The sequence below is a fragment of the Chrysemys picta genome, chromosome 1 (assembly GCF_011386835.1).
Source record: "Chrysemys picta bellii isolate R12L10 chromosome 1, ASM1138683v2, whole genome shotgun sequence".
NCBI classification, from domain to species: Eukaryota; Metazoa; Chordata; order Testudines; family Emydidae; genus Chrysemys; species Chrysemys picta.
The window spans coordinates 171,033,649-171,060,844 of NC_088791.1; the positions used below are offsets into that span (position 1 = coordinate 171,033,649).

At 42.5% G+C, this 27,196-nt stretch overlaps 1 long non-coding RNA gene across 1 annotated transcript in view; it reads left to right on the plus strand.

The window, feature by feature from the left end:
- Positions 1-2,808: 2,808 nt before the first annotated feature.
- The window catches only part of LOC135983891 (uncharacterized), a 93,571-nt gene continuing 69,183 nt past the window's right edge, over positions 2,809-27,196 (plus strand). Inside the window, exon 1 of the long non-coding RNA XR_010601713.1 lies at positions 2,809-2,943. This is a non-coding gene — a long non-coding RNA (uncharacterized LOC135983891). The remainder of the gene's footprint in view (positions 2,944-27,196) is intronic.

Genomic DNA, 27,196 nt, shown 5'->3' on the forward strand with positions numbered 1-27,196 from the left:
GAACCCCACACTGAGCTCCTTTGCATCCAGATTTCCCCCCTGCAGCCAGACCCACAACCAAGCTGCCCACACCCAGATTATGCCACATAGAATCCTAGTACTCTTGAGGGAATTCTGTGCCAAAAAATTTAAAAAATTAAAATTCTGCAAAGTTTTGCCTATTTTATTTGTTAAAATAACACAGTAATACCATCTCTACATTTTCAATTATTTTGGTAATTTATTTCAAAATACTTGTCAGCAAATAATTAAAAATAAAATATGCAGTTTACAGAATTTTAAAATATTGTGTACAGAATTCCCTCAGGAGTATAGACTGTGGCATGCTGGGGTGTGACTCTACCCCACAGGAGCCTGCCACGGACCAACTGTCCATTTGCACCTTACTGATGTGCGTTAGAGTGCTTTGACCTTGAAACAGGACTAGATCAAAGTGTCCTAACCAACTTGTTAACACACATTAGCTGGGTGCATGTGGATAGTTAAAATGTGGCAGCCTAGTTCAGGTAGATTCCTAGTTTGGCACAGTCTAATTGTTCATGCAGACAAGCCCATAGTACTAATCTACCTAATGGTGCTCTATTCTAACAATTCTCTACCACTTCATTTACTGTGCAACATAATTTTAAATCAGGGCCAAACTGCAGATTTCTGCCGGTGGCGAGAGTAGGATACAGAGTATGCTTGAGAAGGGATTGTGTACTGTACCTGAGTGGCCTGATAGGCAAAAGGACTGCACATACTAAACCTTCTTTTACGATGCTGCAGCCTATCCGTTCCCGCAGTGCAACGAGCTTGCCCCATGGTGTGAAAAACAGGGCTGGGCCCTCCCTCCCCACTTAGGGCACTACGTGCACTGGGGCTGCATCAAAAGAGCAGTCCTTGTACTCCACTGCAAAGGTCATGCACAGGGGGAGAGGGGCATCCCCTTTGCGTGCTCCTTCTACCATGCACCCTATAAGGGTCTGTGACTGATATGTTCATATTAGAAATAATGAAATATTCATTGAATCGGGTGTGTAACACCCAACTCTTGAATTATGAGTGGATAAATGTAAATAAGCTGTCATTTTTGTCTCTTGTGAGCTGTACATAGGGGATAAATCCCCTAAAAAAGTCCAAGACTCATTTTGCTGTATGGGTGGTGGGGAGGGAGGGGGAGATTTTGGGAGAACGTGACTTTGGGGTTGTGCCTGAGCATATGTGTTTCAGGGTTGTCAGCAGGGGGAGGCTCATGAATCCACTGCTATATGGATCCACTGACCATTCCTCTATCATGGGGAAGAGCTGGGAGTCTGGGAGCCTGCAGCCCTGAGGTTGTAGTGATGCAGAGTGGCCTGGGAATTGAGGAGGAGGGAGATAATCCTTGATAATTCCCTACAAACACCCCTAGATCTCTTCTGGATGTCTGCCTGGCTTGTTGGCTGGTGGGATCTGTCCTCAAAGAATAAATGTATGCAGACTAAAAATGGAAAGGACATCTGTTCCCATCACCATTTGGATTTTTTGCCTGCTATCTATTTTTCAGCTTCTTTCCAAAAGGACATTAGATGTGGTAAGAATGACAGAATCTATTCAGCATATCTGCTCTTTGCCAGACAATTGAATTTCAATGAACCTCTTGAGATTCTAATGGCAAAATGGACATTTTGAGAGATTGGAGTCAAGGATTTTTTTTTCTTTCCTTTGTTGTTGTTGTTGCTGCTCTTCAGACAGCTTTCACAAATGTCTATTTTAGGGGATCTGTTCATCACCGCTGTATTAGGGCAAAGATTATTTGTCCTCTGCTCAAGACAGTCAATCAAATACTGTGATGGTTGCTCTCTGACATATGTAAGATGCATGGGAACCTAACAAGTGTCAATATTCTCTAGCACAGAGGTCCCAATCTGTAGTTTGTGGACTTCTAGCCAGCTCTCTCGGGGCCACCAGGTCTGTTGTGCTGGCTCTTTTGCCTTATTTCCATCTGCTGAACTGCATTTAAGAGACAGTTAAGGATACATGGAAAAATGTTGCTAATTCTACTTTTCCACCTAAGCGATAGTCATTGCCACAGAGATGTTTCATGATTGCAAAGAGGGAGGGAGGTCCAGTGCTTTTGGGAAAGAAAAGGTCACAAAACTCCTAAGTTTCAAGAGCTTGCTAGGAAAGTGGTTCTCGGGTTAGTTTAGTAATGAAAATGATAAAATTTAGTCACAAAAGAGTTGGACTCTTCCAAAAACAAAAACTTTAAATGTGTTTATGAAGTGAGTAGCACAACAGCATCTAAAGAAATGAAGAAGCCACAAGCTGCATAATAGCGGCATTGATTCCCCCGCTACCAGTTTCCTCATTTGAAAAATCTTCAACAAAAGAGACACAAGCTCACATAATGCTGAAAGAGCAGCTGTGTTCTATGCCTTCTCTGTGGAATACAGACACCAAGAATGCATGTGTCAGATGGCCAGATAGTTACCAAAGCAGGGAATATATATGCAGTGATCCACTTCATTGCACTTATCAGGAGTATTCATGCTTGTGAAATCCTAGTGTTGCTTGCATCAGTATAGAGTGAAATATGGGGGTGTTTATATGTGGTCTCACAAATATAGCTGGCTTGATCTAACATACACTGTGACAAAGTCAGACCTGACAACTTTAGGGGTGTAGTGGAACACAGATATATCCGCCCTGGAATGGTGAGGGCTGTGTTCCCTATAACCTGAGAGAACCTCCTTTCAGCTTAATGAGTAACACCTGTGGCCAATTAAGGCCTGCCAGTGACCTCCCCAGAGAGGAGGGGTGAGAAACAAACTGCAGCAGGGTTAGTGTCAGAAAAGGCTTCTCCTGGATGGAAGGCTGCTTTGTTCCCTACAGTGAAAACATCCAAGTTAACTGCTGTTTAGGGAAGGGCTGGCAACTAGAAGCCAGTACAATAAGGCAACTCCCCAGAGAGGGGACAGGGTGAGGCATTTATTTTTATAAGTTTGGGTTTTGTTTGGCTTAAGAGAACTACTGGGCCTAACTGTATAAATACTGAAAAATAAATCAGAGTGAAAAGATTGAATAGGCTCCTTAGTGGGATTGATTCACTCTAGGTCTCCCCCCATTGCCAGAGAAAGAGAAATGTGGAGGCAAGGGAGGTGCGTTGCCACAGCATTTATAAATAGGCAGGTGAGTGTGGTTTTGTAAAAGGTAACTCTGTGTACACACACACCCACCCACCCACATCAGGATTAGGATTAATACCGTTTTATTAGTGGCACTGCAGTAGCCAACAGTTTATCTGCCTCTCAATGGAGGCCCATTTGTATACTAAGCTACCTGTCAGTTGAAAGATTTTGTCGTCTCCTGTAGATTTCACAACAGAATGTTTTGTCATATTTATGAATGAAGGCAAAAGATGGGACTCTGTCTTGGGGCAGTGGTTCTCAACTGAGGGTCTATAAGCCCTCTGGGGGGACCATGAGCAGGTTTCAGGGGGGTCTGCCAAGCAGGGTTGGCATTAGACTCACGGGGGCCCAGGGCAGAGAGCCAAAGCTGCAGCGGGACTGAAGCCCGAGCAAGTTAGCTTTGCGGGGCTCCCTGTGGCATGGGGCAATGGGCAATTGCCATGGTTGGTACCCCTAACACCAGCCCTGGTTTTATATACAGAAAAACAGTTGTGGCACAGGTGGGCCATGGAGTTTTTATAGCGGGGGTTGGGGGCTCAGAAAGGAAAAAGGTTGAGAACTCCTGTCTTGTGGGACAAAAGAATACACTGGGTCCTTCACCGAGGAGACATGCTGACAGAGTGTCTTTTTTTCATGAAAGGAGGATCACAGTCAAGCCTGGCTATAAAAAGCTGCAAGGGCTTTGGGTGAGCACTACTCTACGGGGCATAAGAGGATCTAGTTAATTAAGTCTAGGTTCTGGAATGTGTGTTATGATTTAATTTTGTATATAACCATTTGTTTCCAGGACTTGCTGTTATTTTAATCTCTGTGCTTTTAATTAAATAAACTTTTATACTTTATAGTGAAATCAAGTGCCCTGTGTAAAGTGGAGTGGTGATCTGAGGGGGAACTGCTGGGGTGTACTGCTGCTTTGGAACCGGGACTGGGCACTCCAGGGAGACATCTGGAGGGCCCTAGGGTTGGAGTGTGTCTATTGCTAACCTTGTACAGTGACAGCAGGGTCTGTGAGGCCTAGAGGGGAGTGCTTGTGTTGCCCATGACCAGTGGAGTTGGGAGCTGACCCCAGGCATGCACAGACAAGACTCCCTCATGCTAAGGGCAGGTGGTAGCGATGTGCCTTATAACCCTGGGTACTCCTTGAAAGCGTGTCACACTTGCTGTGCTAGCTGTACAATCAATGCACAACCAATATCAGTTTAATTTTTCCTTTGTCTTTTTGCCACTAGGTATTACTTCCCCTCAGTCTCTGCTGGCTTAGCATCTTTTCACTCTTCCTTTATTGTAAAAACATAATTCCCCCCACCCTCCCCATGGCCTTGAGTTTTTTCAAGCACTTCCTTTTCAGTGCTGCAACTGCTTGAAGTCTTGCTTCTGCTTTGTTGCAGACCTTTTATCTGCCTTCCCTTGCTTTCCAATTTCTTCCTCACAGTGTCACATTTTTGCATTCATCTTTCACATGAGTATGTTTCAACAAACTAGAGTTTGTTTTGTGTCTGTACAGTGCCTAGTACAACAGCATCCTGATTCATGACTGGGGCTTAAAGGCACTATTGTAATACAAATAATAAAAATCTAGAGAATACCAAGGCATTTCAGAGGAATCTAGAAAAACAAGATGAAATGGGCAGCAGATGACAGATTAAACTGATTGTTCATTAGCTTGCATTTATTAACATTGGAAGGATTAATCTGAATTGTTTATATACATTGTTAATTTAGAAATTAATTTTAGCTATTTAGGAAAAACACCTGAGTGTCATTAAAAAGTGAACAAAATATTAGGGTGCAGAAGGAATAGGATAGGAAATAATACCTGAAGCACCATTATATAAATCCCTGCTGTCCTCGCCCCCACTTGGAATGCTATGTGCAGCTCCAATCAGCTTATCTCATAAGTGATGGAGGAGAGAGAGTGTAGGCGTTAAGGGAACAGCAAAAAAATTAGTGGCATGGAAAAATTTCTGTTTTGACGAATATTGGGAGTGTTTGACCTGGAGAGGGAATAAATAAAAGGAGACTTCATAGGGGCATTCAAATAATGAAAGTTGTATAGACAGGTTGAATTGCAGCAGGAGAGGGGTGGGATGTGGGGGGCAAATAAGATGCTCCAGTCATTTATGACAACTGAATAGGGTATCATTCGTAGCAAATTCTGCAGATCTTCATAATAGGCCTTGATTTCAGTGGGACTGCTTGAAAGTGGTATGGGGAGGGTTGATGGAGGCAGCCATGATGAGAGTGAGTGATAGGGAGCAATATTACATGTAGGGCTTAGATGTAGGTCAGATTGCTATGGTGATGAGCATGACATAAAAACCTATATGGAAATAGAAATATAGAACTTTGTGATATTAAAAAATAATAATAATAAAGGGTTGTTGTGTAACCCCACATTCCACGTCTTGGCATTCTGGTGACTACATACACCATCAGAGAGAAACTTCTTACTGGATATATGGCCCCATATTGGAACCATTGTTTAGGCTGATTGTATAATAGCTGCACTCCAGAATTTATTTGCGGGTGCATTGGATTGCAGGCCTGCTGAAGGACTGCTCCTGCAGCCATTGAAGTCATCTGGACTTTGCGACTGACTTAATGGGAGCATAGTGAGGCCCCTAGACTGGGGGTAGAACTGAATGCATTTTATCATTTTTCTTTCAACCAACCAAAGTCCTTTATTTGTGCAACAATCCCAGTTATCTGAAGACTCCCAAATTAGGGAATTAAGGAGAGCTCTCCACTACTCTTCTTTAAATAAAAAAAAAAAAAAAAAAAAAAAAGCTTTGTAGCTAATCATATATAAATTTAATTATCTATTGTGATTAACCCATACACAATGAATGTGTGATGAATAGATTTAAGTTGTAGGCATTACTGTAGGAATATGTAGGCGATAGTATTATAGGGGTAAAGGTTGATAAGTATATATTATTGGTAAGCGTGTTACTTATATAAGTAAGACAAGGATCTAAAGCAAGGTCCACCAGCCTGAAGCCTGTCAAATTTCAGCTAAACATTAACAGGCCTTAGGTCTGAAAGAAGTTGACATGACTAGTTTAAAGAGGGTTAACCCTATATCAGTAAATATGTGTTAATGGTTGATGTTTGGGAAAGTGTACCATAATATGGTACCCTCACTCACTCATAAAAAGCAACAGAGGGTCCTGTGGAGTATGAAAACATGAATGCTGGACACTTTGATTTCTCTCTATCTTAATTGATGTATCAATCAATGCCACAGATATAATCTGCATAATAAGGCTTGTAATAAAGGGATGATTGATAACTTGTGAATGATGTTGCGGTCATTGATTTGTTCCTTGTGTGCTCCTGGAGTCTCCAAACCTAGTGATAGTCCTCATAGTGATTCTTGCCCTGCTATTTCTGATACTTTAGCCACTGATACAGGTCACTGTGGTCTAAGATAATATTGGCAGCACCAATCTATCAATATCATAAAGGCTACAGCTTTTAAAGACACAGGAGCTAAATAGCATTAAATAAATAAATGGAACAAAATAAAACTTTTCCAAGTTGCTCCTAAATATAATCAATGTCATTTCAAGGAGCAGAGGAAAACCTTTAAACATTAAAAAAAAAATCTATGAAAAGTTTTGTTTTTTCTTTGTTTATATATTATAAAGTGTGTGTGTGTGGGGGGGGGATGAGCTAATCTTGGGAAAAGAAAATTTTGCATTATCAGTGAAATATCTCATCTTGTTGCTCATAATACTGACAAATGTAAAATCAGACAGCATTTGGTGTCAGGATAAAATTCTCCACTGTTTTAATCTCCAAATACTCTACTGTAGTATTGATGGACCAAAGCTCTTTTTAATTGTGCATCAACAGATATTCAGTGCAATAGATCAATTGAAATTTGTCCAAAATCTACATTGAGTAGTTTTTTGCTTCTGTCAAATCAAATATTTTAAAAGTTAGCTTTTTTAGCTGGTGAATCATAATGGGTCGTGAATGAATATTCTTAGCAATGCAACTGTCTGATACTGTGCAGTATATGCAACACGTGCATGTGTGAGATGTGGAGAGGACATGCTCCAGGGTGCTTGCAAAATGGAATGGAATACTTATTTCATTGATAGAGGAAAAGCAAACTACGGTAGTTACTGCTGTTCGTCAATGCTCCTTTGTTTATCCATCCTATCTCTTTCTACATATTAAAAATCTTGAGGCTTAGTAATGCTGGTGTATAAAGGTGTCAGCTTACATTGCAAGAAACTAAGTTGCTAATGCAATTCACTGAAGACACTTTTAACATAAATCTAACACATTAAACTGTCTGAAAGCTGTTTATTATGATCACACATCTTTTATGAACACCTACAATAGCCTATCAGTTCTCACTTAGAGGATAGCATTGTGAAAAAATTACCTCTACTGTAACTTGCCCGGGTGCTATTACAGGGGTGTCTGTGCAGGCTGTGAAAATAACTCACTCCTCTCTCAAACTGTGGCTGGCCAGTGGCACTGGCTTTTTAAACCAGGTTATATACCATTGGCCAAAGCAGCAGGGCTCTATCAGATCTCCCACTTGGGTAGCCCAGTGGTTGGGCTGTCCTTACATACCAGCTATATGAGCAGAAATGTTTGTTCTTCCCTTACACAGCCAGTCGGTGGCTTTCTGACTCCTTATGTATATTTCTTATGTAGTTCTCTGCGCAGGATGAGGTGAAGCCTGAGGGTTTTCACTGATGTTGAATAACATGTCCCAAAGAGATTACAATTGAACAGCTGACAAGTAAAATGTCTGAGATGATATTGGGTACAATTGTTTTTCTTCGCCCTGTTCCTCCCATCTGATTCTTCCTTTTTGCACAGATGCCCCAGTCAATCTGCTCTGCCATTGATGCATCATGTGCTTTCCTTCCTCTGCCCACCCATGACCGAAATTCCAGCTCAGTACAAATATCTAAAGCTAGTCTAGACTGTCTCCGGCCCTGCACGCTGCCTGGTGGAAGTGAGGGGGCTGGGAGATTTCTAGATCTGAGGAACAGGGGCAGGAATTGGCAACATCTTTCCTGCCCCCTTAGGTCAATGTGGCTCCAGTTGCTCTCCCTCATCATGGAGATTGGAGGGATGTCATCTCACAATGGATGGGATTATAGGAAAACATTTTTTTTTGTATTGTCTCATTTCAGTGCTGCTTTTAGAAGGTGCTGCAACATGCTGGTATCTGTAGTATATTAGATTGGGGGTGGGAGGAAGCTGTTTTACCAGCTTACTAAAATCATTTGTGGCTGTAGCATGCCCATATTGTCCTAGGTATACTCCTTTGCTTGGTACCCTCTGGAGTTCTGGTTGGTGGGTGGAATCCTGTGGTTATTTTCAAATAAAGTGAGAGGTGTGTGTGTGTGTGTGTGGGGGGGGGGGGGTGTTAAACATATTTATAATTAATAAACAAAATGTGGAAGTATGATTTTTGCATCCCAAAATCAAAATATGAACCTGGTGGGTTCAGACCTTTGAAACCAACTGGCTAGAGAGCATGCTTTCATTTTAATAATGTTGCTGAATCTTCTATGTCATATTATTGTCTCAGAGAAGCACAAAGGTATTTAGTTTATATAATTAATCCTCATGGAATAGATTAACTGCAATATAACTTCCAGAATAGATAAACACACTAAAGATATTCTAGCTATATGAAATTAGCTCACTGATATTTCTTTCTTGCAGTAGATTGTCCAGGTTTGGTACACTGGCTCTCTGATACAGGGTCTGTTGTCTTGTCTGCATAGTGTCTAGCACAATAAGGTACTGCTCCTTTGGCTGAGGTTCTTAGACACTACAAAATAGAAATATGATGTAACATACCCACACACAAGTAAACAAAATAACTTGCAGCAAGTAGCTATAACAAAAATGATTTAGCGAGCAAGACTGACAGAATAGCTTCCACTGGTGAATACATTCAGCTTCTAAAAATTAATGCACTAAATCTGATACCTAGCATTTTTTCAAGAGCTAGGTGATTAGCTAGCTCAGGGGTCAGCAACGTTTGGCATGCGGCTCGCCAGGGTAAGCACGCTGGCGGGCCAGGCCAGTTTATTTACCTGCTGACGCGGCAGGTTCGGCCAATCGCGGCCCTCATTGGCCGCGGTTCACTGTCCCAGGCCAATGGGGGCAGCGGGAAGCGGCACGGGCCGAGGGATGTGCTGGCTGCAGCTTCCCGCTGTCCCCATTGGCGCGGGACGGTGAACCGCGGCCAGTGGGGGCCGCGATCGGCTGAACCTGCTGCGTCTGCAGGTAAATAAAACTGGCCTGGCCCGCTAGGGTGCTTACCCTGGCGAGCTGCGTGCCAAATGTTGCCGACCCCTGACTAGATAAACAGAATCGGTAAGACCTTCTGCACTGACACCATCTTGTGAAAAGCAATAATGCTATACATAATGTCCAAGCTATCTAAAGATGTAGTGGGATTCTAGTTGCCATGCTTACTTATTTTTCTTGAATTTCGGTGTGTGGTTGGGCTGAAATGAAGTTGGTAGGGGATGCAGTTTTGAGGAGTTTTGGTCAACAGATTTACAAAGGAGCTTGTATTGAGGTTTTCGCCTTCAGTATATTTGTTAAAATGTTAGTTCAGGCTTGGAGCCCCTGGAACTGGTACTTTCAGGAAATATGAAGTAGAAATAAAAGTAAATATTTTACTTCAATTTATTAATCCAGACTATTCACTGTGAATGGTAAATTTAAAAAAATAATCTGGGGATGGGGTAGGAGGATGTGTGGATTTGGGGAGGTGGGAATAATCCCACTCTGTTAGGAAGTACTTAATACTGACACACACAAGAGTTTAACTCAAGAATAGTTACTGATGTGTTTCTATGTAAGTATATTTAAACACAATGTTAAAATTTTTAGTTTCTTGCATGATGCCATTTTATCAGACAGGTTCATAATAGAATGACTTTTCCCTGTTTTTGAAGCTCCTTACTATATGTCAGAAATTGATTTTAAACTTGCATCCAGATTTACCCAGTAGGTCATAATGCCTGTTGAGATGCAGGATCTGTTTAGTTTTGAAATCTTTATCCTTCACCAAATGGCCCACTTGAGATTTTCTAACTCTGGTATTATGAGAAGAATTATTTATAGTTTAACTGCAGGGGCTGGGTTTTATGAATCCAGAGAATCCTAACTTCATAAACGTCTTCTGTTCCTTTTCCAATTACTTGAGGAGGTGCATTGACACCAGGGCCATCCCTAGGATTTATAGGGCCCTACACAGTATTATTAAAATGGTGCCCCTATGCCCAACTTGGGGCATAGTGCGTGGACCCCCAGAAGACTCTCCCCCATTACTGACACACACCAAGCTTCATACGCAGCAGACGCTGTGGCATTCCAGGCTCGCAGCCTGGGCGGGGGGAGGGATGAGGCCGCAAAGGATACTGAGCCGCCCAGCCCACCTCACGGTGGTGGAGAATCCCAGTTTCCCGCACCCTCTCCCTCACACAAAATGCACCGCACTAGTGCATTTGGCTCTGTGAATAGGGCCCCTGCCTAAGGAGACTGCAGTGCACGCTGGGTGTGCAGGAGCCAACCTGCTCTTACTTGCTGTCCCAGTGGTGCCCCAAATTTTCAGGTGCCCTACGCAGCCACGTATGCTGTGTATGCCTAAGGACAGCCCTGATTGGCAGAATTGCACATTCACAATGCTGCTGGCTGCATCATGCCAGGCTCTAGGTGGTGATCTCCTTTCCAGCCGCAACAAAATCTTCTCTATTGCTAACAAAAATTAAGGGTTTTGCAAGTCACTCCTAAAAACATTCAGGGACCATAGAGTGATGGACCAATTAAAAAAGACATTCAAAGCTTAACCGAGTCCATATTAACTTTTTTTATGTTCCTTAAAGTGACAAATTGCTGGCTCAAGGATCAAATGGTTGTAGGAAAACCTAGTTTGATTTTAGGACAGTTGCCTAAAGAGTGAGATTCTGCACAACATATCTATAGCACATGATTAGGATTGTATTGAGTAGCTGCATTACATTTTTGAAAGGACTGTTTATAAGTATACGCTTAAATAGTTTTGAAAATGTCTTTGACATACAGGTTGATATAGTTCCTATTTTTTCTTGCATTGAATATACCAGTAAAGGATCTGATGTGCTCCTGGGTTTCAATACCACTAAACTTTAACAGAAAATATTTTATCCAAATATCAGGGCTAGTCTTTTGTTAAGATCAAATCTGAACAAGCTGGATAGTAAAACATAATTTGGTCAGGCTGGAAAACTAGCTGATGGATGGACTCTGCAGACCTAGGAAAGAGGCAGTGGAGAGGTAGAGGGGTACATTATGATGAGCACATCATTGAGTGGCACTGGGCATGCACCTATACTTGTAAAAAAAATATTCTGCATAAGTCTTCTCCATCAGAGAAAAACAGGTGAGCCAAGGGGGTCTATGATATTTTCACCACCTGCGTTCACTGGGTAACAAACATAAACCAGATTGAATTAAACCGGTAAATGTGCGATTTAACATAGGAACAGGAACTTCCTACTTAAGATTCAGTGGTAGGGTACAGTCCATAGCTCCTATATTCATATGCTAAATGGGTTAGGGGCTGTATCCTACCACTGAATCACAGGCTGGTAAACCTAACTTCAGTACCAGGCAAACTGGTTAAAATTAAAGAACAGAATGATCAGATATATAGATGAACATGATTTGTTTGGGGAGGCATGATTTCCCTTTGCGAAAGCCGTGTTGACTCTTTCCCCATCTATTCAAATTTTTTGGGGGGGTCAACAAACATGGACAAGGGTGCTCCGGTGGATAGCGTATATATGGACTTTCAGAAAGCCTTTGACAAGGTCCTTCACTGAAGGCTCTTAAGCAAGTAAGCTGTCATGGGCTAAGAGGAAAGGTCATCTTATGGATCAGTAACTGATTAAAGGATAGGAAACAATGGGTAGGAATCAAATGGTCAGCTTTGGGAATGGAGGGAGGTAAATAGTAGAGATCATTGGGGGATCCTACTGGGACCAGTACTGTTCAACATATTCTTGAATGATCTCAAAGATGGTAAACTGCAAAATGGCAAAGTTTGCAGATAATACAAAATTACTCAAGATAGTTAAGTAAAAAAAAAAAAATAACTGCAAAGAGCGACAAAGGGATCTCACTAAACCGGGTGAGTGGGCAACGAAATGGCAGATGAAATTGTGTTAATAAGTGCAAAGCAATGCACCTTGGAAAACATCCCAACAATACATACAGAATGATGGGATCTAAATTAGCTATTATCACTCAGATCTTGAAGTCATTGTAGATAGTTTTCTGAAAACATCTGCTCAATGTGCAGCAGCAGTCAAAACAGCTAACAATGTTAGAAACCATTAGGGAAGGGATAGATTATAAGACAGAAACATCATAATGCCAGTATATAAATCAGGAGGCATGCGTGCGCACACACCACCTTCAATACTGCATGCTGTTCTAGTTGTATCTCAAAAAAAAATTAGAATTGGGAACAAATACAGAAAAGGGCCAAAAAAAAAAAAAAGTAGAGGTATGGAACAGCTTCCATAGGAGGAGAGATTGAAAAGGCTGAGATTCATAAGCTTAACAAAAGAGATGACTAAGGGAGGATATGAGACCTTTAAAATCGTGAATGACCGTGTTATTTACCCCTTCACATAACACAAGAACAGGGGTTCCCCGACCAAATTAACAGGCATAGATTTGAACAAACATAAGGAAGTACTTTTTCCATACAAAGCACATTCAACCTGAGAAACTCCTTGCCAGATGTTGTGGTCACCAAAAGCATAACTAGGTTTAAAAAAAAAAAAAAAGTTAATGGAGGATATGTTCAACAATGGCTATTGACCAAATGCTCAGAAATCCAACCCCATGCTCTGAGTGTCCCTAAACCTCTGACTGCCAGAAGCGGGGACCGGACAAGAGGGGATGGATCACTTGCTAATTGCCCTGTTCTGTTCATTCCCTCTGAAGAACCTGGCATTGGTCCCTCTAGCCCAGTGGCCATTGTTCTAACCCAATATGGCCATTCTTATGTTCTTAAATCCTGGATGTTAAATCTTTGATTATCAGCACAGACAGAAAGGTGGTATTCACCAGTTGGGATTTCAGCACCTGCAGCCCACGCTGGTCCAAGTTGTATACAATCTATATAGGTTTTTTATAGACCCCTTAAGAATGGTCATACTGGGTCAGACCAGTGGGAGATTCTAACCCTATGGTTCTATGATTCTATATTTTTACTCTAAAGCAATTTAACTTTTATCTGTTAGTGATTTCTATTCTCTCTCTTAGCATAACTTTTGCAAGTTTCATGATCGTTTTGTTTATATATAAACAATTATTTTAGCATAACTATGAGGGATACTTGAAACCTTAGGTTTATATGCTAACAGTAGTCATGAACCTCTGAAACCCATTCAGACCTTTTAGGTTGAGAACCAAGGAATAGTACCTCATGATATTCATGAGGAGTAGGAATATTGGTATTGGACAACAAAAAACCACACTTCAGTCAGTCAATTCCTTACCCACCTTTTATTTCAATGGATAAAATTCAACTTGAATAATCAAAAATTATCAGGCTTTCATCTTAATTGATCAAAGTACTATGTGTTGATTTATTTGCACTATAGCATGTGAAAACAGCTACTTATTGTAATTGATTTCTGTCATCTTTGTTTATCTGAAATGTTGCACAATTAATTTTGTCGTCTTTTTGCACCTGCACCAGAATCTAATTATTTCAGCCCAGTGTCTCCTACCACAATACAGTATATTTATTGGCAGTGATGCTTGATGATCAGGTATTCCTAAACATGAGGCGGAAGCAATTCAGGATACAAAATGAATTCTGATGGAGTTTATAGTGCAATATATAATTACTTTACTTGGCTGGGTATCTATTTTTGATCATGTGGTGTTCCCTTCTGCCTCCCCCATTCCCTCGAACCATGGCTCTTCTTTAGGGCCTTTTTGACTCAAGTCCCATAACACGCCATTCCTGTACTTTATCTTTAAGGACATATTCTTCCATTTGTCCACAGAAAGAGATAGAAGGGGAGAACTTGCCCTTTAGAGCCAGGGTTACTGAGTCACTTCTGCTCTGCTGCCTCCTCTCCTAATGGAGGCAGGGTTGGTGGCACAGCAGAATTGCTACTAGGTGTGACCCATGGGCAGAGATGACCCATGCCTGCCGATAGTGGGGTGGGGTGGGGTAGAGTGAGGGCAGCTGGCTTCAGCAGTGTTACTGAGCAAGCTCAGTACAAGCCAAGCAGCAAATCTGGGCGGGGGACACATGACCCTCACATGGCCCCAATGTGTCACCTCTGCCCATGGGTTCTCATGGAACACAGAAGTCCACAATACCAAGTGGGTCAGTTCCCATGGACCTTAAACTATTTGCATCCCCACAGGCTCCCTACAGTATAGCCTTCTTACATTGCTGACTTATCCATTGGTTAGCCCTCTACTAAATGCCTCTGTGTCCTCCCTGTCGTTCAAAAAAGAACTGTATAACTTCATGGAGGAGAGGTCCATCAATGGCTGTTAGCCAAGATGGTCAGGGATGCAACCCCATTCTTTGGGTGTCCCTACCCTCTGATTGCCAGAAGCTGGGAGTGGATGACAGGATGGATCACTCAATGACTGCCTGATCTGTTCATCCCCTTTGAAGCACCTGGCATTGGCCACTGTCAGAAGACAGGATACTGGGCTACATGGACCATTGGTCTGACCCATTATGGCCATAACTCTTATGGTATAGTACATTAAAGCCTGGGAGGGGCAGCTAGCTCTGCTCTGGGTATTTTTGCATTCTTGTTTATGCTGCTTTGGAACTTGGTGCACAGAGTAGCTATTCACTGGCCTTTCTGTAGTTGGCCACACACAGCTGCACTCCCACTCTGGAGCCTAGCTCATGATAACTTTATAGCACCTTGATTTTTATATTTCTAAGCTTTGCAACAATTGCACAAGTGTTCCTGTTCTTTTAATGGATCTCTTTCGTAAGAAGATGCAAAAACTAAGCATTTATCTTCTAATGTCATTAAAATATTTCTATTAAGCTTTCACTGGAATATTTTATGTAGCAAACACTCTACAGTTAATATTGTCACCTGTTGGTTTTTCTCTTGTAAAGTATTCGGTCTTGGTCTTTGGAGTACTTCTCTTAACATCCTTCCAAACCCATTAACTGAAGTTAAAATTCCATAACACGCTAGAAGAGACAAATTTATTACTTTGACATTCAGTATTCAGCAAAATCCTATTTTTAATGTTTTTCTGTGTGCGTGTGTGTGTGCGTGCGTGTGTGTAAAATAAAGAAATACCCATAATACAACTTTTCATACTGTGCACGGCATATAGTCAGGATCATTTCACACCAGCCTGAAAATACATCACTGCAGTGGGAGGTGACAGCAATAGAGCAACAGTTTTAAGACATGAAGAGGAAGAAAAAAAATAGTTGCTATTAAAAAAAAAAAAGGCATTTGCCAACTGTTTTTATGCAATAGTATCTGATGTGACTATAGATTACTTATTTGTACTCCAGTAGCATTTAAATGTCCCAACCAGGGATTACGAGCCCCATTTCAGTAGATACCATACCCAACACAAGAGAGACTGTTCCTGCCTCGAGTTTACAATCTAAAGACAAGACAGACAGCTAAAAGTGATTTGCCCCAAAATGGTGCAGAATTTCTTTTCGGTTTCCCTTGGGAGGGGAGGGTTTCTCTACAATCACTCTCCTCTGTGTCCAGCTTATGGTTTCTGAGACTGCCCCGTGCATAGAATAGGTGATATCTGCATTGTAATGAGCCTGGTTTCTTATTACTTGGTACCTTCCCTCTACTCTGGCTGAGCAGGAGGGAAAGGAGCTAGTCAGTGGAGAGCACTGTCACTTGACCTGAATCAAGCAGACCTAGGGCTTGAATGCGACTCTCCCACGTCCCAGGTGAGTGACCTGACCACCATGCTATTCTTGGGTGGGTGAGTCTCTCTAAATACCTTTTTGAAAGGTGTAAGTTTCATCCTGATGAGGTATGGAAATAGCAAAAAGTTTCACAAGGTGGGAAACCATTTTCTGCATAGATCTAATGAGGGTTAGACTGAAGGTAGGATTTCTGGCTGGAGATTTTTGTGTGTGTGCATGTGAGAGAGATGGCAAAGTCTGTGCTGTAAATAAGGAGCTTTACTTTGGCAGCAGGAAGCTTCTGCTCCAATTCACCCTTGTCCCAAGACTACAGGTTCCCCGTTCCCCTTGTGCCAGGTAGCTCTGCCAGTCCCACTAAATCCCTTGGCCTCTCAGAATTTTTCCCATCTGCTCTCGTCCCTGAAGTCACAACTTCTTCCTCTTGGTTAAGGGATTCCTCCTTGGGGCTCTGGTGAGATACAGGCAGGCTTCCCTGGCTCACCATTCTAGTTCCCATTCCAGGGAGTCTCTCTCTTTGACTTGCTGATCCCATAATTCTTCTCTCCAAGCAGCCTGCTCTCTCTCCTTCTGGGAGTTACCTAACAGCTGGGTTTTATCGTGCTAAAGATGTAGCTACCTGATCAACACCTGGTTCCATTCTGCAGCTTGTCTGCCGCTCCCTTCAATGCCTTTCCTTAAAGGGATCCTGGAACAGAGGTTGGATGGTCCTGTGCCCCACTACCCCTTAAACGGGACAGACCACCCTGTTAGTGTACCACTTCCAACAAGCTCATGTGCCTCCAATGGTATAAGTACCACTGTGTGCGAACTCTTGCCCTAGGGTACAGGTGAAAGGTAACATCCTGCAATCAGAGGGGTCCAGACTGGGGATTGAGTCCGACTGTAGGAGAGCAGGAGCAGCAGTCTGGGAATTGGGAGAGAAGGGAAGATTGGGTGGCTGGTAGCTTGAGTGCTGGGCAGAGAAGAGCAGCCTGTTGCTGATGGGGGGTGGGGGTGGGAGGGGGGGGAAGGGGGCAGCAGTAACTCTAATAGGAGGGATACAGCACCATGGCCAGGTGTTAGGAGATGTGGGAGCAACCGCACATGTGCGGCCGGAGTATGGTGTAGAGAGGATCCCAATGAGACTGTTACCTTAATACTTCTGTATTGGACTGCCAGTAGGGACTAGGTTAAGAAGCGTAGGGTAATCTTGTATTGCAATTTACAGCAATTGTGCCTAGGGCATTTGCCACCTTTTGTTTCTGGTAGTCCTAGTGAAGACACTCACGCAAAATGTGAGTGTTTTATGGAGACCCATCAACTGCTAGCACATGGATAGCTTAGTGTTTGAAATTACGGCAGCACGTGCCTCAACCTTGCAGTATGCGGAGCATGCTGCCAGACACTTAGTGGGGAGTGGTGTGTAACAGCAATTAGACACACCCTGCAGTGGGATCAGTGACAGTATTAGCTGCATAGTAATGGGCAAATGTTGACTTTTGAATGGCTTCCATTCTCCCTCATTCAGCTGAAGTGATAAGGGAATTTGGGAAGCCAGTGTGTAATTACTCAAACTGCAGTTTGACAAGGACACTCAAACTCTGTCTTGCAAAAATGGTCTTAGGGGGTCTTTAATCACCCTTTATAGTTATGAAAACAAAAACTGAAAGACCACTCGTTTTTGGATGAGAGAAGCATCCTGTGCTGTCTAATGTGGTTCTCTTTAAACTGAGGAGCAATGTGCTAAATATTTACCCTTCTGAGAGGATGAATTGCTTTTAGTTGCAGCTACAAAGCTTTGTGAAATATATGGAAATTGAAAACTTGTATTGTTACAGTTATACATAACATGAATGTCAATGCTATTTTAATATTCCTAATAACCTTCCAAGCTGGTGATTAGAACCCACAGTAAGATTATTCATAAAGACCTTTAAATCTTACTGTGGAACTAATGTAAGTTTTCTGAACCATTTCACCCAATATATGATCAAGCCATCATCTTAATTGACTAGTATTGTAAATCATTTCAAAACAAGAGAAGTGCTACTCAAAACAGTTTGTAAATTAATTTGAACATGTAATTTTTTTCCGGTTCATGAAAGATGTGTGCAATCTGGCAATATCTTTGCACCCATGATAGATTTATACAGCAAATCTGAGAATTTGAACTCCCACTTTCCCCCTCGTCATTAATGAGATATTTCAACCTTGATATTAAGCAGCAATAACTTCTAATCTCAATGTCTGTCTCTTTTATAGGAAATCCAAATAACTGACTGTGGAAAAATACATCTGTGACACAAAGCAGAAACACTTGGTAATACTATGCCTTTTTTCATAGGTGTTTTTTTTCCGTTTTTTTTTCTTTGTTACTTCAGGAAAAAACTGCTGTTCTTGTTTGGGCAAAACTACCATTCAGTTGGATTTGGTCAACGGTTATCCTAGAAACCTTACTGGACCTCAAACATTAATAATCTTATCACTGCCAAAAAAGGGTGTATAATTTGTTTTAAGAAATAGCTGCCATGGGGAAAAAAATCCCACCTTTTACTGGGATGTGTCACAAAATGGGTAATAGTGTGTGGCCAAGGGAGAATAAGGGGGAAGTGCACTCTAGATGCAAGTACTTCTTCATAATGGAGTAGTGTGAGCCAGTCCCTCCGTGGGAGTTATTGACTGCATATGCACAGCTAGAGAAGTGGCCTGGCTGCACCCTCTGACCCTCAGGCTACACCCCTTTAAGGTTGTGTGGAGCACTGGCCAGCGTATTAGCCCAGGCATGTTAGCTCTGGTCTCGCTTAGAAATTACACATTGGAAGTATGTCCTGTCCTCCTGCTTTGTGGGTTTGCTGGGGTAGTAGAAGTTACTGCATCTTCATCTCCCTGTGCATAGACACAATTTTCAGCACATTTAGCTCGTGAAGTTAATACCCTCTTCAGGCTTCCTCCAAGCAAGGACACTAGATTGGAGAGCACAGGTTTAATAAATTTTTCTCCTTTGAGCTTTGTGCTCGTTCAGAGGGTTTAATCATGGCAGATAATGTCTGTCACTGTTCCATAGCCTGCAGAAAGAAATGTAATGCTAATTAATTTTTCTGAAAAGTGTATGTTGAAGATTTGAAAGAGAATATGAAAATCTAGGGACTCTACATATTGCCCCTTTCAACATTATAGGACCAATCCTGTCGACAAAACTCCCATTAACATGAATGAGTTTTTCCTGTTAAAGGATTTGCATAATCAGGTCCTATGTGCTATTGGTTACTATTTCATAATACATCTACACACAATCCAGTTTAACACCTGTAATGTTTTTAGCTACTTAGAATCCATTTTCAAAAACTGTATAGTAAAATTTAAGTAAAATCCCCCCACATGTGGAAATAAGTTTTGTTTTAATAGCATGCCTGTTGTGACAGATGAGAGTCCTGGGAAGTATTAGGAGTTTTAAAAAAAATACTATAAATACTATCAGACAGGCTTTTGGGACAATACAATAGGTGATAAGCAGGGGAATCCCTGAGAACACAGTAAGGTAAATTCCACAACTTTGGTTATATAAAAAAGACCCCAAACAAAAATACAAACCCAAAACCCAGCCTTTTGAATCTGTGCCCTGAGGAGAGAGAGGGCCATTGCCTGATGATTATCTGTTTCCTGAGACTGGGTCTCAACGACCTGAGCTGTATAAAGAAACAGCTGAACTGTCTAGATCAGGTTTCTAGTTCCTGATCTAAAAACTGACATGAACTCCTAACCAACAGGACAAATTTAGCTGTGGGGGTCTGAGACTTCAACCTATCAGAGCTCTAGATTGGAGTTGGGGTGACCTCTAGTGAGCTTTTAGCATGTGTGTAGGGCTTTTGTTGTTTTTGTTTTCTCTGTAATGTTTTCACCCTGCTGGGGGAACCACAGTGAGGTGCAGAGGGCCTTAAGCCTAAACCTGAGGTCTTGAGGCAGGGAAATGCAGATCTCTGTCAGAGGTGATGCCTGGGAGCTGGAAACCATAAGTGGGTGCCCTCAAGGGAGACCAGAAAGGAGATCAAAAAGTGTAGTTAACCCTTGAAACGGTGACACCTCTTCCTCCTAAGACTCTTTCTCTTGCAAAGACTCCCAGGCATGCGCACAAACCAAGATATCTGCACAGTGCAAAAATAGAAAAAATCCTGTGTTGAGTTCTCATTGTCATGCTAGCCACTAAAATAGATAAGGAACGATCCCTTCTTTAATGCAGCCCACAGATGCGCTCTCTCTCTCTCTCAGTTTTAAGCTAGGATTTGGTGATTTCCTAATAAATGTTCAGTTGCTTTGCATCTTAGGCCTGAAAATCTCACTGTTTAGATTGCAAAGCCCTAAGCCTGTTTGCTGATTTTAGGATTTTTTTTCTTCTGATTTAGTTAGTTAAACTTTATTTTAGAGAATATGTGCTGCTCAGATGGGTTAATCTGTCTTTGCATTTTTTTTTAAGACTGTTAGATGATGTTTGACATTCAAGTTTTATTCTCTTGCCCTCTTTTGAAACTCCACATGTAGCCTAGCCACGAGGAAATGAATAAATATAAAGCCTTCACCAGTGCTTTGGCCCAGTTTTCTTTGACACAGGGCAGATTTTTTTCATTCTATCTTGTAAATTATTTCTTTCTTTCCTTCTTTGACAGCCTGTTAGTTTACAAAAAGGAAGAGAATTTACGAAAACATACATTCACTGGATACAGAATGGGCTCTCAATCTGTTTACTGCATGAGGAAAAATTATATTACCAATACATTTCACTGCAGATGTATATGTGATGGCCAATACACTAGGGATCATAGGTACCGACTCCATGGGTGCTCTGGGGCTGGAGCACCCACAGGAAGGAAAAAAAAAAAAGTGGGCACTCGACACCCACTGGCAGACCCCACCCATCACCTCCTCCCTCTTCCCCTCCCCCCCAGTGCCTCTCGCCTGCTGAGGATCAGCTGTTCAGCAGCGGACTGGGGGGAAGGGGGCAGGAAGAGAGAGAGCAGGGCATGCTCAGGGGATGGGGCAGGAAAGGGCAGGTGTGGGACCTTGGGGGAAGGGCTGGAGTGGGGGCGGGACCTGGGGCACAGCAGGGGTCAAACACCCCCGAGAAATCGAAGTCAGCACCTCTGCCAGGGATTAAACCAGTGACCTCCAGAGTTAAAGCTACTTCAGCTTGAGCTAATGCGTTAGGGGTCTGTAGCTAGGGTTGTAACAGACTCTACCTGTTCCACAGAGGATGTGAGCTGGAGATCTGTAACACATTTACCAGTGGATTAGATGTACACATGATCAGTGGTCCCTTTAAATATTGCACTTCAGGTCTACCCAGTTTTCCTATCCTCACTTAATAAGTAAAAATTCCTGTAGAATCCTCTGACCAACTCTAGATAGAACTCAAGACATTTAAGCTAACTTAAAAATACATTTGATATTTAAGAAAATGTCAGCTCAAATTAGACTGCGACATCGGGGGACAGGGTAGAAATGTAGCTGATTTGTAAAACATTTATTTTCCCTTAAGATATCGGCTACAAAATGTGTAACTGGGCTCTGCCATTTCACACTCTTAGTGAATGAAAGCGCATTGACCTGGCATTGAAGAGGGAAATAGCAGAAGTTAGGCCAGTCTTGTGATATTTCAGTGCAATATGGTATGACATTTTCCAAAGGAATTCCTGATGCTTAAAGAGGAAAATCTTCATTTTATTTTTTTCAGTTTAACATACTAGTATGGCACATCCTACATTTAGGGTTGGAAGTACCTCTATATGCCCCACTCCCAGGTAAGTCAATTGCTCTCTATGACTTCAGTAGAAATAAAATCTGGCCTATATCTAGGGACCCTTCCAAATGTAGGAAAATACCATGGCATGGAGTGGTGTGTCTTCTCTAATCATGAGGAATAATTCAGTGTACATTCCTCAAGGATGAAAGGGTTTTCAGAGTTCTTTTCTTCCCACCTTCCCTACGCTGAGCCAGAATCCACCCTATGGTCCTAAAAGCCATTGGCTCTCAGTGGCTGGGAATTCCTCTGGTATCTAGGACACCTACTCCTGACTATTTCAGATGTAGTGAGTGCATAGGGTGTGGCCAGAGCAATACTATTCTCCACCAGCCAACTGGTCCCTTGAGGCTACTGCCTGACATCATACATTAGAGCATTTTCCAGGCTGCTTTGAAGTGTACAGAGGTGGGATTAATGTAAAACTGGCCCCACAATGAGGGGATCACAACTGAATCCTTTGCAAGCCTCCTCCCAGCTGTGCTCTGCAGACAATGGCTAGGGAGGTAAGAACCTTGCTGCGTATGAGAGGTTCTTTGAGAGAGGCACGTGGAAAATGTTTGAACAGTTGACTTCAGATATGAAAATCTAAGAAGGAAATTCCGTAATAATTTTGGGGGGAGGAATTTCAGAAGAAAACTTTAGTAATATGAAAATGTTTGAAGATGGAATCCCTAGCTATATGAGCAAGTTAAAGGAATTCAACAATATAAAAATAATCAAAGGCAGGATCTATCATTTTTAAAGCAAATAGGCTTTCCCTTTCTTGATGTGAGTTCTTTTGAGAAGAGCATAAGACATACCTCAGATTTGAAATTCTTCAAACCAGGCTATCGCTGTACAGGTGAACTGCAAAGCAGATAATGAAAACATTCTTCCCTCCCATCTGCATTCCTTATGCCTGTGAAATCCTCTTGGTACTTCCTCGTTCACTGAATTTATCCCAGAATACAAGATCACACTTTTCATCGCCGTGGTATTTTTGAACGAAGTGCATTCTGAGATTGTGAAATCCTCCTCAAACTTCCTGGTTCACAGGGTGAGTTTGGCAGTGGATGAAAAGCTAGAACTAAACTTCCTTCTGTGCTGAATGCCTCTCATAAGCTGCAGATCAGAACACTCAGTGAAGAATACTGGGCCTAACTCATACCTAGGTCATTCCCCTTAGTAGCAGTACCCAGAGATAGGGCAGGAAACTCCAGTGTCTCCTTGATGCATTTCCTTTTCATTCCAGTGTGGGATCCAGAGGGAAAGCTGTGTAGAGGTGGGCAATGTCACTTCTCCGCTCCTGCTCCTCCAAAAAAAAAAAAAAATTGGTCCTAAGTTTTAATTTGTTTTGCAATTAACCTTTTAAGCAATGAAACTCACTGAAGGGGAGGAATCATCCTGCCAACAAAGCATGACAATTGGATCCTGTTACATGTAAGGTTCCTGAAAAGGAAGCCTCAGCCAATTATTAAACAAGTACTTACAGTTTCAAAATGCTTGTACTTTAATCATAACTAACTCCCTACCCTCGACCTTATTTTTAATAGGAGAGAAATTTGCATTTTTAGGTAAACCATGAGACTGTAATCAGTCATGCTTAGTTGGGCTATTTTGGTTCATAATTAGGTACTTAGACAAGGAGTATATTTTTTCCAAGTACATAATAATGGAAAAGACCCATGCTCCTATACAATATTTTACCTCAAATTCAGTTTAATTCCATATCAATTAACTTTGATGCCTTTGTGTATAACTTGGAGTTATACCTGTCTATGCCAAAGTGGTGGTTCCATCTTTTTCTGATGCTCACTAATTGAGTTGCTGAACTACTGTTTCATAGAATACCAGGATTGGAAGGGACCTCAGGAGGTCATCTAGTCCAACCCCCTGCTCAAAGCAGGACCAATCCCCAGACAGATTTTTGCCCCAGATCCCTAAATGGCCCCCTCAAGGATTGAACTCTCAACCCTGGGTTTAGCAGGCCAATGCTCAAACCACTGAGCTATACGTCCCCCCATATGCTTGAAAGCATTTACTAAATATTTGGTAGTTTGAAAATGTTACTGGATTAGGTGGAAATCCATTTGGGGGCTTGAAACAGCTAGAAAATCTTAACTTTCATATAAGGACTGATGCAAGGCTGAGGGCCGCAGGAAACTTCCCTCAATGGAAGGGACTGCAGGATCAGGCCCATAGTTTGGTACAAAGAAGCTAAAAGGGAGTGACCTTAGATGAAATCTTCTGCTACTCTGCATCTGAATGTGCTTTTCTTTGGAGAATATCAAGGCCTTGGGGCAATATTAAAAATGGCTGAAAAAATAAATTCTAAATCCCATTTGATATGGGTGGGTATTGAAAGCTCATCTTAAACTAGAATATTAAATTTGTATTTGTGACAAATGTGGGGGTGCTCTTTAAGATTTAATACTGTATCTGGACCCATCATTAGCATGGTGTTTCTGTACCATATATAGGGATGGGTTTTGCCCACTCAGGGGGTCTGTCTGGGTAGCAGAGCCAAGGGCAAGAAGGAGGTGGTCCTTCTTAATAGTTGCCTAACAGTTTCCACTTACAGGTTGTAAGAAACAATACCAGAGCCAGTAGCCTTAATGACCCTAGCCCTGTTCTGCTCCCCTAGGTAGCCTACAAACCACTTTGAACAGGGCTCAGGGAACTTGACTGTGGCCTGGTCTACACTACAAAGTTAGGTTGAGGTAACTCGCCTTGTGTCGACCTATTTGTTTGCACTCAAATCTGTCTCTTGCTGACATAAGTGACTCGTTGCGATGATGCAGTAACACCATCTCTCCAAACAGCATTGAGCCATGGTTGACGCAGTCCAAGTGTAGATACTGCATGACATATGTTGACCCTAACAGTCCTTCAACGGTGACCACTATGGTCACAATTGTGAACTCTACTGCCCAGGGGTCATGGAGACCAGAAGGCTCCCACTCCCCCGCCTTAAAACTCCCACATATTTTGAAATATCTTTTCCTGATTGGATCAGCCTGGCAAATGCACCTAGCAGATGTCCCTTGTGTGCCAACTGCCATGCCAGCTACATGCTCTAGATGGGGTCCTGCCTGGAGCAGACAGGAGATATTGGATCTCCAGGGCCTGTGGAGATAAGGGGCTGTGCAATCACAGGTATGGAGTAGTGCTGGAAACTTGGACATTTATGAAAGAATTGCATACGGGATGAAGACGATGCAGGGGTATAACAGGGATCAGCAGCATGAAAGCAAAGGAACTATGGCAGGCACACCACAAGGCCAGGGAAGACAAGTCAATCTGATGCTGAGCCACAGAGCTGCTGCTTTTACAATGAGCTGCATAACATCCTTGGCAGAGACCTCGCCAGCACCCCCAGACCACCATGGATACCTCAGTGGAGCCTGAGACCGTCACCTCTGTCATGAAAAGTGAGGAGGAAGAGGGACAGGGGCAGGGTATCCAGCTATGCTGCAAGTCTCAAACAGATCCTGACTCTACCGCAGTCTAGCTAGTCCCACCAACTGAGCACAGATGAGCCCAATTGAGGAGAAGGAACCTCCAGTAAGTGTGTGCATGCATTCTCCCTTTCAGTGTTTAAATGTGAAGCTGGATCCCTGCCCAACCCCAAGTTGGCAGGACACAAGCATCTACTTTTTCATTGTTTTACTCCTATGAGAAGAGGTAGCAGTACAACAAAGAGAGGTAGAGTTGATTATCTGTTTTTTCATTCCCCTGTAGGATTAGACGGGGCAGAGTGGGGGCATGCAGAGCAGTTTATGTACATAGGGATGTTCCTTGTGCCTCCTGAGAGATCTCAATGAGACTTTCATGGAAGTCCCCTGCAGTCCTCTCCTGAAGGTTTCTAGGGACGGCTGCCTTATTTCTTCCTCCACGGTCGGATGCTTTCCCACACTACTCCACAATGGCTTCAGCAGGTACCAACGTAGTAAACAGGCTAGCAGCATAAGGGCCTGTGTGGTTTTGGGAGGCCAGCAGCAGTTGCATTCTCTGTGGCTTTGTGACCACTCAGGAGTGAGCTATCAGCTAAAATCATCACTGCTTGTGGTTAATAGTGCCAGTACTTAGGGCCACTGCCCTGTACTCGTACTCATGGAAATAGGGGACCAAAGTTTTATTGGTTTTATGCAACTGAACAATTCCTTCCTGATTTCCGACACCTCCCTACACCTCCTTGCCCCTGGTGGGCCATGCTTACCATGGCTGGAGAGCAGTGCTGGGCGAAGATGCTCCATAGCTGAAGTGTCAATAAGCAAGTTTTATTTAAAACTTATTCCCATAGGAAAGGGAATTCTGAAACTTAGCTTTTGCTTTTAATGGTGATCGTAAATATGATGCATCTGTCTGATTGATCTATGGCTGTTGTCATTATGGGTTTGAGGGGTGCCCCTCCACACCTGCGGAATGCCTGACTCTGAGGAGGAGAACAGTGGACTAGGGAGACTGTGTTCATTGAGATCCTGCAAGCCAGTGCTGTATCAGACCACGGACAGAGGGACTGGAGAAAGGCTTAGGAGTCCCAGTAGGAAAAGGCGAAGGAGATGCACCGGGATTTAATGGGACTTCCCCACCAGCAAACACACATGCTCCAGACGCTTGTTGACCTACAACCATGGGCTCGTTTCCCCTTGCAGTCAATGGAAAACTCCATTTCAGCTGCTCCCTAACCTTTCCCCCCCCTCCCCCCCCGCCCCCAGCATTCCAGGTCTCATCATGGGCCACATCCTACCCCTGCCACTCCGTGCCAGGGATAGTAAGGAGAACCACAGCTTCACCTACACTGGCCTATGTGAGAGCCAGTGTTCATGTATGTTTGGCAGAAATGGAGTGAAATGGACACAGATGTTTTCTATTATTCTAAGTTTAAAGTTCTGCTCCATTAATTGATCTTCTGTGTTTATACTGTATTAATTTTTAATTGCACATTATTTTTGTTTTCACTTTTTTGAAATTCATCTTCATAGCACAATGTGCAGAATGTCTAGTGGCACTCAAAGTATATGTTACTTGTAATAAAACAGGAGCCCAGAACTCACAGGTTCAGTGAAAAAACCTAGTGTAATAATTATAAAGGTACAGTAAGCACAGCATAATTCATGGGTTCATTAAAAGGCCGTGTGATGTTCATAAATGTAGGCCAAGCACTACGCAATTCCATACAACCCTCAAATCTTCAGGGCCAAGTAGAGTGATATCCAGCACAGCATATTACTGTGACTGGCTATTTAAAATGCTCCATTCAAGGCCACCCTTAGCCACATAGCTCTGCATTGAGCTCTTGTAATGGCCATTGTATCTGGCTGTTCAAAATCAGCA